Raw genomic sequence first — 16,737 nt, 5'->3', positions numbered from 1 at the left:
GGAGGCGGAGCTTGCAGTGAGCTGAGATCCGGCCACTGCACCCCAGCCTGGGCGACAGAGCAAGACTCTGTCTCAAAAAAAAAAAAAAAATATATATATATATATATATATATATATATTTGAAATATATATTTCATTTGAAATATTTATTTTTTTAAAAAATAGAGGCAGGGTCTTGCTATGTTGGCCAGGCATGGTAGCTAATGCCTATAATCCCAGTACTTTTGGCAGATCACTTGAGCCCAGGAGGTCGAAGCTACAGTGAACCATGACCGTGCCACTGCACTCCAGCCTGGGTGACAGAGTGAGACCCTGTCTCAAAAAATACGGAAGATGGCTAGGCGCGGTAGTCCAATTTCACACCACTGCACTGCAGCCTGGGCGACAGAGCAAGACTCAGTCTCAAAAAAACAAACAAACAAACAAACAAAAAAAACGGAAGATGCTAAGAGGAAGAGTTGAGTGGACATTGTTTTTTATGATAAGCTTCTTAAAATTATTTGATTCTCTAAACTATGGAAACATATTACTTTGATTAAGAAAATTAATTTTGGCCGGGTGCGGTGGCTCATGCCTGTAATCCCAGCACTTTGGGAGGCCGAGGTGGGTGGATCTCTTGAGGTCGGGAGTTCCAGACCAGCCTAGCCAGCATGGTGAAACCCCGTACTAACTAAAAATACCCAAAAAATCAGGGGGGTGTGGTGGTGAGTGCCTGTAGTCCCAGCTACTTGAGGGGCTGAGGCACAAGAATCGCTTGAACCCGGGAGGCGAAGATTACAGTGAGCCGAGATCATGCAGTTGCACTCCAGCCTGGGTGATAGAGCTAGACTCTGCCTCAAAAAAGGGGAGGGGAGGGGAGGGGAGGGGAGGGGAGGGGAGGGGAGGGGAGGGGAGGGGAGGGGAGGGGAGGGGAGGGGAGGGGAGGGGAGGGGAGGGGAGGGGAGGGGAGGATAGGATCCGGGTGCCTGTAATCCCAGCACTTTGGGAGGCTGAGGCAGGCGGATCACCTGAGGTCAGAAGTTTGAGACCAGCCTGACCAACATGGAGAAACCCCATCTTTACTGAAAATACAAAATTAGCTGGGTGTGGTGGTGCATGCCTGTATTCCCAGCTACCTGGGAGGCTGAGGCAGGAGAATCGTTTTAACCTGGGAGGCGGAGCTTGCCGTGAGCCAAGATTGTGCACCCTTGCATTCCAGACTGAGCAACAAGAGTGAAACTCCGTCTCAAAAAAGAAAGAAAGAAAAAGAAAATTAATTTTGGCCGGGCGCGGTGACTCACGCCTGTAATCCCAGCACTTTGGGAGGCCGAGGTGGGCGGATCAGGAGGTCAGGATATCCAGACCATACTGGCCAGCATGGTGAAACCCCATCTCTACTAAAAATACAAAAATTAGCTAGGCTTGGTGGCATGTGCCTGTAATCCCAGCTGTGGAGGCTGAGGCAGGAGAATCACTTGAACGCGGAAGGCGCGGGTTGCAGTGAGTCAAGATGGCGCCACTGCACTCCAGCCTGGCGACAGAGCTAGACTCCATCTCAAAAAGAAAATTAATTTTAAAAACTGTCATAAAGCATAGAAATTATCTAGAGACCACGCAATATGTGGATATAACAAGAGCACTTGTGTGCATAGTGAGAAGTAACTTGCACAAGGCCACCAAAAGCTATTTTGCATGACCAAAACACTCTCCATCATTATGAGGAGAATGATTCCCTTTAGCCTTCTACCTCGAGTATAATATGAAAATATGTTTTAAACTTATATAGCGAGAGATTTGCTTTTCCCATTGGGTTACTTGGTATTAAATTTGAGAAATAACCAGGTCAGTTAAGCCAACAGGGGCTATCTCGTTGACCTAAAATGAACTCATGATCACTGCTTCTCTCCTCAATTACCCTTGAGCCCATAATATTTCTGTACAAAATCTTGTGAATTTTTTTTATGACAGTGTGTGGAGAAAAAGACCACAAGTGGGCTGGGCATGGTGGCTCACGCCTGTAATCCCAATACTTTGGGAGGTTGAGGCAGATGGATCACCTGAGGTCAGGAGTTCGAGACCAGCCTGGCCAACATGGCGAAACCCTGTCTCTACGAAAAATACAAAAAATTAGCTAGGCATGGTGGCGGGCGCCTGTAATCCCAGCTACTCAGGAGGCTGACGCAGGAGAATGGCTTGAACCTGGGAGGCAGAGGTTGCGGTGAGCCGAGATTGTGCCACTGTACTCCAGCCTGGGTGACAGAGTGAGACTCCATCTCAAAAAAAAAAAAAAAAGAAAGAAAGAAAAAGACCAGGAGTAAAAAAGAGGCTCTTCATGTAACCTCCTGACAGGTCCTGTCTGTGTTGTCTCAGTATTCTTAGTGCCTGACATAGTTAAGGCTCAGTAACATCTACCTACTATGTGACTAAGTGAGTGACTGTAACGCCCCACTTTCCCAAGGTCTTTAAGGATGTGAATAAAGTTATCATAAGTAATATCTATAATTAGCAGATCTATGAAAAATCAACAGGTAAGATAGTCCTTACTAAAAGGTACGTCATGGGTGCCTTGGGAAGAAGCCAATAAAAAATATAAAAAATGGGCCAGGCTTGGTGGCTCATGCTTATAATCCCAGCACTTTGGGAGGCCGAGGCGGGTGGATCATCTGAGGTCAGGAGTTCAAGACCAGCCTGGCCAACATGGGGAAACCCTCTCTCTACTTAAAAATACAAAAATTAGCCAGGCATGGTGGTGGGCGCCTGTAATCCCAGCTACTCCGGGGGCTAAGGCAGGAGAATCACTTGAACCTGGGAGGTGGAGGTTGCAGTGAGCCAAGATCATGCCACTGCACTCCGGCCTGGGTGACTGAGTGAGACTCCATCTCAAAAGAAAAAGAAAGAAAGAAAGAAATATATATATATATATATATGTGTGTGTGTGTGTATATATATATGTATATATATGTAAAATGTAAAATCCACCAATTGCATGAGGAGATACACAAGAATGTTGACAGCAACATTGTTTTCTATAGCAACAAAGGACACCAACCTAAGACCCGCGGAACAAGCCTAGGTAAATATAAAATAACATACCCATTTGTTGGAATACTGCACAGCACTGAAAATGAACAAAATAGAACTATGTGTATAAATATAGGCGAACCATTCAGAATGTAATGTTGAAGAGAAAAAACGCAAGTCTAGAAGAATTCAAATAACATGATGTCATTTACATAAAATTTTAAAGTACACAACAAAAAATACAAAAATTAGTCCGGCGTGGTAGTGCAGGCCCGTGGCCCCAGCTACTCAGGAGGCTGAGGTGGGAGGATTGCTTGAGCCTGGGATTGGGAGGTTTCAGTGAGCAGAGATCATGCCACCGCACTCCAGCTTGGGTAACAGAGTGACAGAGTAAGACTGTCCAAAAAAAAAAAAAGTAAATACACAAGACAATATTGTTTTAGAAAACCTTCATTTGCAGTACTCTGTTAGTATAAAAAAAGTGTGTTATAGAAATAATAAACACCAGTTATTAAATTAATGGATAAATATACCTTTTAAAACTACTACCCCCTGGCCAGGCGAGGTGGCCCACGCCTGTTTTCCTGGCACTTGGGAGGCCAAGGCGGTGGATCACGAGGTCAGGAGTTCGAGACCAGTCTGGCCAACATGGTAAAACCCCGTCTCTACTAAAAATACAAAAATTAGCCAGGCGTGGTGGCACAGGCCTGTAATCCCAGCTACTCGAGAGGTTGAAGCAGGGGATTTTCTTCAACCAGGGAGGTGGAGGTTGCAGTGAGCTGAGATTGTGTCACTGCCTTCCATCCTGGGTGACAGAGCGAGACTCCATCTCAAAAAAATAAATTAAATAAATAAAAATATAGGCCGGGCGCGGTGGCTCAAGCCTGTCATCCCAGCACTTTGGGAGGCCGAGACGGGTGGATCACGAGGTCAGGAGATCGAGACCATCCTGGCTAACACGGTGAAACCCCGTCTCTACTAAAAAATACAAAAAACTAGCCGGGCAAGGTGGCGGGCGCCTGTAGTCCCAGCTACTCGGGAGGCTGAGGCAGGAGAATGGCGTAAACCCAGGAGGCGGAGCTTGCAGTGAGCTGAGATCCGGCCACTGCAGTCCAGCCTGGGAGACAGAGCGAGACTCTGTCTCAAAAAAAAAAAAGTTAAATAAATAAATAAAAATATAAAGCATTTTATTTGTGATTTTTTTTTTTTTGAGATGGAGTCTTGCTCTGTAGCCCAGGCTGGAGTGCAGTGGCGTGATCTCAGTTCACTGCCACCTCTGCCTCCCGGGTCCTGGTTCAAGCAATTCTTCTGCCTCAGTCTCCCAAGAAGCTGGGATTACAGGCACGCACCACCATGCCCAGCTGATTTTTGTATTTTTTTTTTTTTTTTTTTTGTTGAGACAGAGTCTCGCTTTGTCGCCCAGACTGGAGTGCAGTGGCCGGATCTCAGCTCACTGCAAGCTCCGCCTCCCGGGTTCACGCCATTCTCCTGCCTCAGCCTCCCGAGTAGCTGGGACTACAGACGCCCGCCACCTCGCCCGGCTAGGTTTTTGTATTTTTTAGTAGAGACGGGGTTTCACCGTGTTAGCCAGGATGGTCTCGATCTCCTGACCTTGTGATCCGCCCGTCTCGGCCTCCCAAAGTGCTGGGATTACAGGCTTGAGCCACCGCGCCCGGCCCTGATTTTTGTATTTTTAGTAGAGACAGGGTTTCACCATGTTGGCCAGGATGGTCTTGAACTCCTGACCTCATGATCCGCCCATCTCGGCCTCCCAAAGTGTTGGGATTACAGACGTGAGCCACCGTGCCCAGCCGAATAATTATTGCATATGTAATTATATATGCATATTTAAAAGAATACTAAAAGGTATTTCAGTGAAAGTGTTCTTTCTTCTCTCATCCCCAAGCTTTCCTCTTGAATCGTCGCCTTAAAATCCAGAGGAGCTATGTTCATTACCAAGCATATATGTATGCTCTGGACCTGTCACAAATATTCTGGCTTTTTTTTTTTTTTTTTGATCATCCTACTTAGAAACTTATCAATTTTATTGATTTTCCCTCATCAAAGAGATCACTTTTGATTTCACAGATTTTCTGTATTGTTCTTGGTTCACTGCAACCTCTGCCTCCCCGGGTCAAGTGATCTTCCTGCCTCACCCTCCCTAGTAGCTGGGACTAAAGGCATGCACCATCACGCCTGGGTAATTTTTGTATTTTTGGTAGAGATGGAGTTTCACCATGTTGGCCAGGCTGGTCTCAAACTCCTGACTTCAGGTGATCTGCCCTCCTCAGGCTCCTAAAGTGTTGGGATTACAGGCGTGAGCCACTGTGCCTGCCCCTCATTGATATGTACTCTTGTCTTTTATTATTTATTTTCTTATACTTACTTTGGGTTTAATTTGATCTTATTCTAATTTCTTTTTCCTTTTTTTTGTTTTTTGAGACAGAGCCTCCCTCTGTCATCCAGGCTGGAGTGCAGTGGCGTGATCTCAGCTCACTGCAATCTCTACCTCCTGGGTTCAAGCGATTCTCATGCCTCAGCCTCCCGAGTAGTTGGGGCTACAGGCAGGAGCACCACCATACTGGCTAATTTTTGTATTTTTAGTAGAGACAGGGTTTCACCATGTTGGCCAGGCTGGTCTCAAACTCCTGGCCTCAAGCAATCTACCCTCCTCAGCCTCCCAGAAGTGCTGGGACTACAGGCGTGAGCCACGGAGCCTGGCCGCCTCGTCCTCCTCGTCCTTCTTCTTCTTCTTCTTTTTTTTTTTTTTGTAGAGACGGGGGTTTCCCTATGTTGTTGAGACTGGTCTTGAACTATTGAGCTAAAGCGATCCTCCTGCCTCAGCCTACCAAAGTGCTAGAATTACAGGCGTGAGCCACCGGTTTTAGCCTATTCTATTTTTTTATTTTTTGAGATAGAGTCTTGCTCTGTCACCCAGGCTAGAGTGCAGTGGTGTATCTTGGCTCACTGCAACCTCCACCTCCCGGGTTCAAGCAAGTCTCCTGCCTCAGCCTCCCCAGTAGCTGGGATTACAGGCATGCACCACCAAGCCTGGCAAATTTTTATGTTTTATAGTAGAGATGGAGTTTTACCATGTTGGCCAGGCTGGTCTCGAACTCCTGACCTCAAGAGATCCGCCTGTCTCGGCCTCCTAAAGTGCTGGGATTACAGTGTGAGCCATCACACCCCTTGTCCCAGCCTATTCTAGTTTCTTAAGGTAGAAAATTAGATTACTGATTTGAGGCATTTCTTATTTTCTAATGTAAGCATTTAATGCTACAACTTTCCCTCTAAGTATTTCTTTCTTTTTTTTTTTTTTGAGACGGAGTCTTGCTCTGTCACCCAGTCTGGAGTGCAGTGGCGCCATCTCGGCTCACTGCAAGCTCCACATCCCGGGTTCACACCATCCTCCTGCCTCAACCTCCCGAGTAGCTGGGAGTACAGGCGCCCGCCACCACGCCCGGCTAATTTTTTGTATTTTTAGTAGAGATGGGGTTTCACCATGTTAGCCAGTATGGTCTTGATCTCCTGACCTTGTGATATGCCAGCCTCCGCCTCCCAAAGTGCTGAGATTACAGGCGTGAGCCACTGTGCCTGGCCCTCTCTAAGTATTTCTTTAGCTGCATCCTCAAATTTCTGACATGTAATTTTGTCTTCATTCAGTTCACAATATTTTAATGTCCTTCCCCCACCAACTGTTTGTTTTTGTTTTTTTTTTTTTTTTTTTGAGACAGAGTATTGCCCTGTCCCCCAGGCTGGAGTGCAGTGGTGTTATCCCGACTTACTGCAACCTCTGCCTCCCAGATTCAAGCAATTCTACTGCCTCAGCTTCCTGAGTAGTTGGAATTACAGGCACCTGCCCCCATGCCCGGCTAATTTTTGTATTTTTAGTAGAGATGGGGTTTTGCCATATTGGCCAGTGTGGTCTTGAACTCCTGATCTCAGGTGATCCTCCCGCCTCAGCCTCCCAAAGTGCTGCAATTACAGGCATTAGCCACCACACCCAGGCCAATATTCCCCATTTTTGTGAGAGACAAATTTACCAACTAGAGTACAGTGTCAATGTGCAGTTCTTTTGGCTTTTGCCTTAGTCAGTCAAAACACATTTTCCAAAGTTAATTAAGTCAGTGACGGTTTTTTTCTCCCTTCCTCATCAGTGACATTAGTTTGTCACAGTTTTCATTCCATCCTCATATCCTCAGACATCCTTGTTGATTCTTAAATATTTGTGTACACTAAAGGTTACTGCATAAGGGTTTTGAAATATGCAGTCATGTACCTATCATTTTAGTAGCATAGAGAACAGTTCAATCAACTTCCTTTCCCTTCCCCAGCCCTTGACAACCACTGATCTCACTGATCTATTTTCTTTTCTTTTCTTTTTTTTTTTTTTTTTTTGAGACTGGGTCTTACTCTGTGCCCAGGCTGAAGTGCAGAGTGCAGTGGCATGATCACGGCTCACTGCAGCTTCAATCTCCCGGGCTTAAGCGATCCTCCTGCCTCAGTCTCCTGAGCAGCTGAGACTGCAGGAGTGCACCACCATACCTGGCTAATTTTTGAGGGTTTTTTGGTAGAGACAGCATCTCACTATATTGCCCAGGCTAGCCTCAAACTCCTGGGCTCAAGTGATCCTCCCTCCTGGGCTTGCCAAAGTACCACTGCACCGGGCCTGATGTATTTTCCGCCCCTATAATTTTACCTTTTCCAGAATGTCATAGAAATGGAAGCAAACAATATGGGGGCTTTTGGGTCTAATTTTTTTCCACCTGGAGAGATGCAATTAAGGCTCATCCATATTGTTTCATGGACACAGCTCCTGTTCTTTATTATTACTAAGTTGGATTCCATTGTACAAATGTACCAGTTTGTTCGTCCAGTCACATGTTGAAGGACAGTTTGGTTGTCTCCAGGTTTTGGCTGTTATGAATTAAGCTACTATAAACTTGAGTGTAAAATTTTAGTGTGAATGTAAGTTTTTTTGTTTTTTTTTTTTTGGAGACGGAGTCTCGCTCTGTTGCCCAGGCTGGAGTGCAGTGGCCGGATCTCAGCTCACTGCAAGCTCCGCCTCCTGGGTTCATGCCATTCTCCTGCCTCAGCCTCCCCAGTAGCTGGGACTACAGGCGCCTGCCACCTCGCCCAGCTATTTTTTTGTATTTTTTAGTGGAGACGGGGTTTCACCAGGTTAGCCAGGATGGTCTCGATCTCCTGACCTCGTGATCCACCCGTCTCGGCCTCCCAAAGTGCTGGGATGACAGGCTTGAGCCACCGCGCCCGGCCGTGAAGTAAATTTTTAATTAAGTCGTGTAAACATCTAGGACTGGGACTGCTGGGTTGTATGACAAGAGTATGTTAAGCATTGTAAGAAACTGCCAAACTGTCATACCAGGTGGCTGTACCATTTTGCATTCCCATCAGCAGTGAATAAGAGTTCCTGGCTGGGTGCAGCAGTTCACACCTGTAACCCCAACACTTTGGGAGGCCAAAGTGGGAGGATCTCTTGAGGCCACGAGTTGCAGACCAACCTGGGCAATATAGTGAGATCCCATCTCTACGAAATATAAAAAATATGGCCAGGCTCAGTGGCTGACACCTGTAATCCCAACACTTTGGGAAGCCGAGGTGGGCAGATCATCTGAGGTCAGGAGTTCAAGACCAGCCTGGCCAACATGGTGAAACCCCATCTCTACTAAAAAATAAAAAAATTAGCCAGGCATGGTGGCAGGTGCCTGTAATCCCAGCTACTCGGGAGTCCGAAGCAGGAGAATCACTTGAACCTGGGAGGCAGAAGTTGCAGTGAGCTAAGATCGCACCACTGCATTCCAGCCTGGGCAACAGACCAAGACTCTGTCTCAAAAAAGTAAGTAAATAAAAGAAAAAAATAAAATAAAAATAAAGAATAAAAAAACATGGTCGGGCGCGGTGGCTCAGGCCTGTAATCCCAGCATGTTGGGAGGCCGAGGTGGGCGGATCACAAGGTCAAGAGATCAAGACCATCCCAGCTAACATGGTGAAACCCCATCTCTACTAATAATACAAAACTTAGCTGGGCGTGGTGGCGCATGCCTGTAGTCCCAGCTACTTGGGAAGCTGAGGCAGGAGAATCACTTGAACCCAGGAGGCAGAGGTTGCAGTGAGCTGAGACCGCACCACTGCAATTCAGCCTGGCAACAGAGCAAGACTTCATCTCAAAATAAAATAAAATAAATAAAAATTAAAAAAAAATCAGCCAGTCATGGTGGTATGCACCTTTAGTCCAAAAAGTTCCAGTTGCTCTGCATTCTCCTATTTGGTGTTGTCTGTTTTGTTTTGTTTTGAGATAGAGTCTCTCTCTCTTGCCTAGGCTGGAGTGCAGTGGCATGATCTCAGCTCACTGCAACCTCTGCCCCCCGGGTTCAAGTGATCCTCCCGCCTCAGCCTTCCATGTGGCTGGGATTACAGGTGCCCACCACCACGCCCAACTAATTTTTGTATTTTTGTTGTTGTTGTTGTTGGGGGTGATGGAGTCTCATCTTGTTCTGTCACCCAGGCTGGAGTGCAGTGGCATTATCTTGGCTCACTGCAACCTCTGTCTCCTGGGTTCAAGCGATTTTCCTGCCTCAGCCTCCCAAGTAGCGGGGACTACAGGCACATGCCACCATGCCCGGCTAATTTTTTGTATTTTTAGTAGAGACAAGGTTTCACAGTGTTAGCCAGGATGTTCTCGATCTCCTGACCTTGTGATCTGCCTGCCTTGGCCTCCCAAAGTGCTGAAATTACAGGTGGGAGCCATGGCGCCTGGCCATTTTTGTATTTTTAGTAGAGATGGGGTTTTACCATGTTGGCCAGGCTGGTCTTGAATTCGTGACCTCAAGTGATCTGCCTGTGTTGGGCTACCAAAGTGCTGGGATTACAGGCATGAGCCACCACACCCATCCCATTTTTATTTTTATTTATTATTTCATTTTTTTTTTTTATTTGTAAGATGGTCTTGTTGCCCAGGCTGGAGTGCAGTGCATGATCTCAGCTCACTACAAGCTCCACCTCCCAGGTTCAAGTCATTCTCCTGACTCAGGCTCCCAAGTAAACTGGGATTACAGGCGCACACCACCACACCCAGCTAATTTTTCTATTTTTAGTAGAGACGCGGTTTCACCAGGTTGATCAGGCTGGTTTCGAACTCCTGACCTCATAATCTGCCCACGTCAGTCTCCCAAAGTGCTGGGATTACAGTTGTGAGCCACCGCACCCGGCCTATTTTTATTTTTAATTTTAGCCATTCTAATAAATGTGTAATGGTATCTCCCACATGTATGTATATGTGTGTTTTATTTGCATTTCCTAATGACATCTTTTCATATGCTTATTTGCCACTCATATACTTTTATAAACTTATTTGTCAAAATGTCTGTACAGATCTTTTGCCCATTTGTTTTTATTGCTAAGCTGTAAGAGTTCTTAATATATTCCAGATATGGCTGGGCACAGTGGCTCACGCTTATAATCCCAGCACTTTTGGTAGATTGAGGCCAGAGGATTTCTTGAGGCCAGGAGTTAGAGACCAGCCTGAGCAACATAGTGAGCCCCCCATCTCTTATAAGAATGAAAAAAAAAATGACTTGGCGGTGGTGGTGTGCACCTGTATTCCCAGCTACCGGGGAGGCTGAGGCAGGAAGTTTGCTTCAACCTAGGTGTTTGAGGCTGCAGTGAGCCAAGATCAAGCTATCCAGACTGGACAACAGAACAAGATTCTGACTGGAAAAAAAAAATTATAGGCCCAGTGCTGTGGCTCAAGATTGTAATTCTAGCACTTTGGGAGGCCGAGGAGGTTGGATCACCTGAGGTCAGGAGTTCGAGACCAGCCTGGCCAACATGGCGAAACCCCATCTCTACTAAAAATACAAAAATTAGCTGAGCCTGGAGGCACATGCCTGTAATCCCAGCTACCCAGGAGGCTGAGGCAGGAGAAGCAGTGGAACCCAGCAGGCAGAGGTGGGGTGAGCTGAGATCGCACCACTGCACTCTAGTCTGGGCAACAGAGTGAGACTCTATCTCAGAAGAAAAAAAAAAAAGAAAAAAAATATGTGTGTGTATATATATATGTATTCTAAATACAACTTTTTATTTTACAAATGTTTTCTCTAAATCTGCAGCTTGCTTTTTCATTCTCTTTACGGTGTCTTTCCTCATTTTTTTTTCTTAACCACTGATCATTATTCTATTGTATGAATGTGTCATGACTTATTTAGCCAATCTTAGGTTGATAGACATTGATGTTTTTATTTTATTTTATTTTATTTTATTTTATTTATTTTATTTTATTGAGACAGAGTCTCACTCTGCTACCCAGGCTGGAGTGCAGTGGTCTGATCTCGGCTCACTGCAACCTCCACCTCCTTGGGTTCAAGCTATTCTCCTGACCTCAAGTGATCCACCCACCTCGGCCTCCCAAAGTGCCAGGATTACAGGCATGAGCCAGTGGGCCTGGCCATTACGTTGTTGTTTCTTTCTTTTTGTTTGTTTGTTTGTTTGTTTGTTTGAGATGGAGTCTCCCTCTATCGCCCAGGCTGGAGTGCAGTGGCGCGATCTCGGCTCACTGCAAACTCCACCTCCCGGGTTCTCGCCATTCTCCTGCCTCAGCCTCCTGAGTAGCTGGGACTACAGGCACCTGCCACCGCACCCGGCTACTTTTTTGTTTCTTTTTTTTTTTTTTGAGACGGAGTCTCGCTCTGTAGCCCGGGCTGGAGTTCAGTGGCCGAATCTCAGCTCACTGCAAGCTCCACCTCCTGGGTTTATGCCATTCTCCTGCCTCAGCCTCCCGAGTAGCTGGGACTATAGGCGCCTGCCACCTCGCCCGGCTAGTTTTTTGTATTTTTTAGTAGAGACGGGGGTTTCATCGTGTTAGCCAGGATGGTCTTGATCTCCTGACCTCGTGATCCTCCCATCTCGGCCTCCCAAAGTGCTGGGATTACAGGCTTGAGCCACCGCGCCCGGCCTGTTTCTTTTTTAGTACAGACGGGGGTTCACTGTGTTAGCCAGGATGGTCTCGATCTCCTGACCTCGTGATCCGCCTCGCCCTCCCAAAGTGCTGGGATTACAGGCGTGAGCCACCGTGCCCAGTTGTTTCTTTGTTTTTCTTTTCTTTTCTTTTCTTTTTCTTTTTATTTTTATTTTTGAGAGGGAGTTTCACTCTTGTTGACCAGGCTGGAGTGCAGTGGCGCTATCTCAGCTCACTGCAACCTCCGCCTCCTGGGTTCAAGTGCTTCTCCTGCCTCAGCCTCCCAAGTAGCTGGGATTACAGGCATGCGCCACCATGCCCGGCTAATTTTGTATTTTTAGTAGAGACGGGGTTTCTTTTTTCTTTTCTTTTTTTTTTTTTTTGAGACGGAGTCTTGCTCTGTCCCCCAGGCTGGAGTGCAGTGGCTCAATCTCAGCTCACTGCAAGCTCTGCCACCCAGGTTCATGCCATTCTCCTGCCTCAGCCTCCCGAGTAGCTGGGACTACAGGCGCCCGCCACCACGCCCAGCTAATTTTTTGTATTTTTAGTAGAGACAGGGTTTCACCGTGTTAGCCAGGATGGTCTCGATCTCCTGACCTTGTGATCCGCCCGCCTTGGCCTCCCAAAGTGCTGGGATTACAGGTGTGAGCCACTGCACCCGGCCGAGAAGGGGTTTCTTCATGTTGGTCAGGCTAATATCAAATTCCCAACCTCAGGTGATCTGCCCACCTTGGGCTCCCAAAGTGCTGGGATTACGGGCATGAGCCACCACGCCCAGCCTATGTTGTTATTTCTAAGAACCATTTGTTTTTCCTTTCCCATGAACTGTCTGTTGCTATCTTTTTTTTTTTTTTGAGATGGAATCTTGCTCTGTCGCCCAGGCTGGAGGGCCGTGGCACGATCTCAGCTCACTGCAACCTCCGCCTCCCGGGTTCACGCCATTCTGCTGCCTCAGCCTCCAGAGTAGCTGGAACTACAGGCACCTACCACCACGCGCAGCTAATTTTTTTGTATTTTTAGTAGAGATGGGGTTTCACTGTGTTAGCCAGGATGGTCTCGATCTCCTGACTTCGTGATCCACCTGCCTCGGCCTCCCAAAGTGCTGGAATTAGAGGCGTGAGCCACCGCGCCAGGCCTGTTGCTATCTTTTAATCATTTTTCATTGGGTTGTTAATCATTTTGTTATTCATAGGAGTTCCTTATATGTCATGAAATTTGTGAAATCATCCTCTCTGACTGAGATGCAAATTTTTTCCAGTTTATCATTTCTTTTTATTGCCTCTTACCACATTTTTTATTTTCCTGAGTCAATGAATTGATCTTTTCCTTTAAGGATTCTGAATTTTGTGTTATAGTTAAGAGTCTTCTCCACTTCAGAGTGATACAAACGTTCTTGCAGGAATTCTTCTGTTACTTTTATGGTTTCCCGTTATTATTATTATTATTTTTTTACTTTGACACAGGGTTTCACTGTTGCCCAGGCTGGAGTGCAGTGGTGAGATCATAGCTCACTATAAGCCAACAGGGTGGCTCATGCCTGTAATTACAACACTTTGGGTGGCCGAGGTCGGCAGATCACTCGAGGTCAGGAGTTGGAGACCAGCCTGGCCAACAGAGTGAAACCCCATCTCTGCTGAAAATGCGAAAATTAGCCAGGTGTAGTGGTGTGCACCTGTAATCCCAGCTACTTGGGCTGCTGAGGCACGAGGAAGTTTTTGAACCCGGGAGGTGGAGGTTGCAGTGAGTTGAGATCATGCCACTGCACTGCAGTCTGGGCGACTGAGCAAGACTGTCTCAAAATAATAATAGTAATAGTAACAATAATTTAAGTTCTCTGCAGCCTCGAATTCCTGGGCTTAAGCAATCCTCCCATCTTGGCCTCCCACAGTGCTGGGATTACAGACATGGGTGACCATGCCTGGCCAGTTTCCTTTCTTTTTTCTTTCTTTCTTTCTTTTTTTTTTTTCGAGACGGAGTTTCGTTCTTGTTACCCTGGCTGGAGTGCAATGGCATGATCTCGGCTCACTGCAACTTCTGCCTCCCAGGTTCAAGTGATTCTCCTGCCTCAGCGTCCCGAGTAGCTGGGATTACAGGCGTGTACCACTATGCCTGGCTAATTTTGTATTTTTAGTAGAGATAGGGTTTCTCCATGTTTCTCAGGCTGGTCTTGAAGTCCCAACCTCAGGTGATCTGCCCGCCTCGGCCTCCCAAAGTGCTGGGATTACAGGTGTGAGCCACCGCGCCCAGCCCAGTTTCCTTTCTTCTATCTAAATATTTGATCAATTTGGTATGTTCCCTAGTATATAATATGAAGTACACATTTAATTCCCCCTGCCCCAGAAGCTACCGTGTTGTCTCAAAGCATTTATAAAATGAAATCTATCTTTTCCTCACAAATTTGAAATACCACTTTTTTGGTTTTTTTTTGAGACAGAGCCTCGTTCTGCTGTCCAGGCTGCAGTGGCGTGATCTTGGCCCACTACAACCTCCACTTCCTGGGTTCAAGCAATTCTCCTGTTTCAGCCTCCCCAGTAGCTGGGATTACATGTGCCTGCCACCATCCCCAGCTAATTTTTGTATTTTTAGTAATGATGGGATTTCACCATGTTGGCCAGGCTGATCTCGAACTCCTGATCTCAAGTGATCCACACACCTTGGCCTCCCAAAGTGCTGGGATTACAGGCGTGAGCTACCATGCCCAACCTTGAAATACCACTTTTACTGAGTATTAAATTCATACATGTGTTTGTGTCTATCTGGAAATATCTCTTTCATTGACTGTGGAACTAATCAGGCACTAGCATCTAACTATTTTAATTGGTAATGCTTTATAGCATGTTTGCTATTTGGTCAGGAGTTTTCAGAAAGTTCTTGGCTATTTTTCTTATTAATTTTTCCATAAGACTTTAGAAATGGCTCATAGAGATCCAAAACAAAATCAAGTTTGTATTTTTCTTGGGATCTCATTCAACATCTTTTTAAATTTTAATGTATTTTTTGATTCAGGGTCTTACTCCAAGCCTGGAGTGCAGGGGTGCAATCACAGCTCACTGCAGCCTCAACCTCCTGGACTCACACAATCCTCCCACTTCAGCCTCCCAAGTAGCTGGGGCCACAGGCACACGCCACCACACCCGGTTAATTATTTTTGTACTTTTTTTGTAGAGTTGGGATTTTGCCATGATGGCCAGGCTGTCCTTCAATGTCTTGATCAACTGATATCTTAATGATCTGCATTGAACCTTCCTAGCCAAGACCATAGCCTATATTTCTCTTTGTTCAAGTCTTTTTCTGTATCCTTTTGCAGAATTAAACATTTTTTCTTTACACAGACTGTGCATATTTCTTGTAAAGTTTATTTCTAGGTGTTTTTACTGCTTTGTAAATTATATCTTTTTTCTCGTTTCGTTTTTTTTCTCTTTTCTTTTCTTTTTTTTTTTGAGATGGAATCTCGCTCTGTTGCCCAGGCTGGAGTGCAGTGACATGATCTCAGCTCATTGCAAGCTCTGCCTCCTGGGTTCACACCATTCTCCTGCCTCAGCCTCCCGAGTAGCTGGGACTACAGGCGCCTGCCACCTCGCCCAGCTAATTTTTGGTATTTTTAGTAGAGACTGGGTTTCACCATGTTAGCCAGGATGGTCTCGATCTCCTGACCTTGCGATCTGCCCGCCTCATACTCCCAAAGTGCTGGGATTACAGGCGTGAACCACCGTGCCTGGCCTCGTTTTGTTTTTTGAGATGGAGTCTCACTCTGTGGCCTGGGCTGGAGCACAGTGGTGTGATCTCAGCTCGCTGTAACCTCCGCCTCCCAGGTTCAAGTGATTCTCCTGCCTCAGACGCCTGAGTAGCTGGGACTACAGGTGCGTACCACCACGCCTGGCTAATTTCTGTATGTTTAGTAGAGATGGAGGGGTTTCACCATGTTGGCCAGGCTGGTCTTGAACTCCTGACCTCAAGAGATCTGCCCGCTTTGGCCTCCCAAAGTGCTGGGATTGCAGGCATGAGCCACTGTGCTCGGCCCCATTATATTTTTATGTCTTCTAATTGTTGCTCTTAGATTCTGACATATCCCCAGGGTGCAGACCACCTCAAATAAGCTTGAGAATTACTTATTTAGGCCAGCAAGTAGTTCTCAACCTTGTTTTCCTGTGCTACACATACTACAGGTGACCCTGACATACACCAGTCAACCCTACAGGTGTTCCCTGTTTCTTCGGGACTTTCGCAGAGATAAGCAAGGCTGTAGTTTTTCAGCAGTCTATGGAAATTTATCATGTACCTGTTGTGTCCCTGACACTGTGTTAGGGGCCAGGGACTATCATGATGACTTAATACAGGGTGAGTCTCTGCTGTCATGGAAGTTGATCTCTTAGTCCTAGCCTAATATACTCAACAGATAATTGAAAAATTATGGCCGGGCGCGGTGGCTCAAGCCTGTAATCCCAGCACTTTGGGAGGCCGAGACGGGCTGATCACAAGGTCAGGAGATCGAGACCATCCTGGCTAACACGGTGAAACCCCGTCTCTACTAAAAAATACAAAAACTAGCCAGGCGAGGTGGCGGACGCCTGTAGTCCCAGCTACTCGGGAGGCTGAGGCCGGAGAATGGCGTGAACCCGGGAGGCGGAGCTTGCAGTGAGCTGAGATCCGGCCACTGCACTCCAGTCTGGGCGACAAAGCGAGACTCTGTCTCAACAAAAAAAAAAAAAAAAGAAAAATTATGAGGGTACAAAGTTCTACTAAGAGGCTATGAGAGTGGAACA

This window comes from Macaca mulatta, chromosome 10, assembly GCF_049350105.2.
Source record: "Macaca mulatta isolate MMU2019108-1 chromosome 10, T2T-MMU8v2.0, whole genome shotgun sequence".
Taxonomy (NCBI): domain Eukaryota; kingdom Metazoa; phylum Chordata; class Mammalia; order Primates; family Cercopithecidae; genus Macaca; species Macaca mulatta.
The sequence above is the reverse complement of the archived record's forward strand: the minus strand, read 5'-3'. Positions refer to the sequence as shown.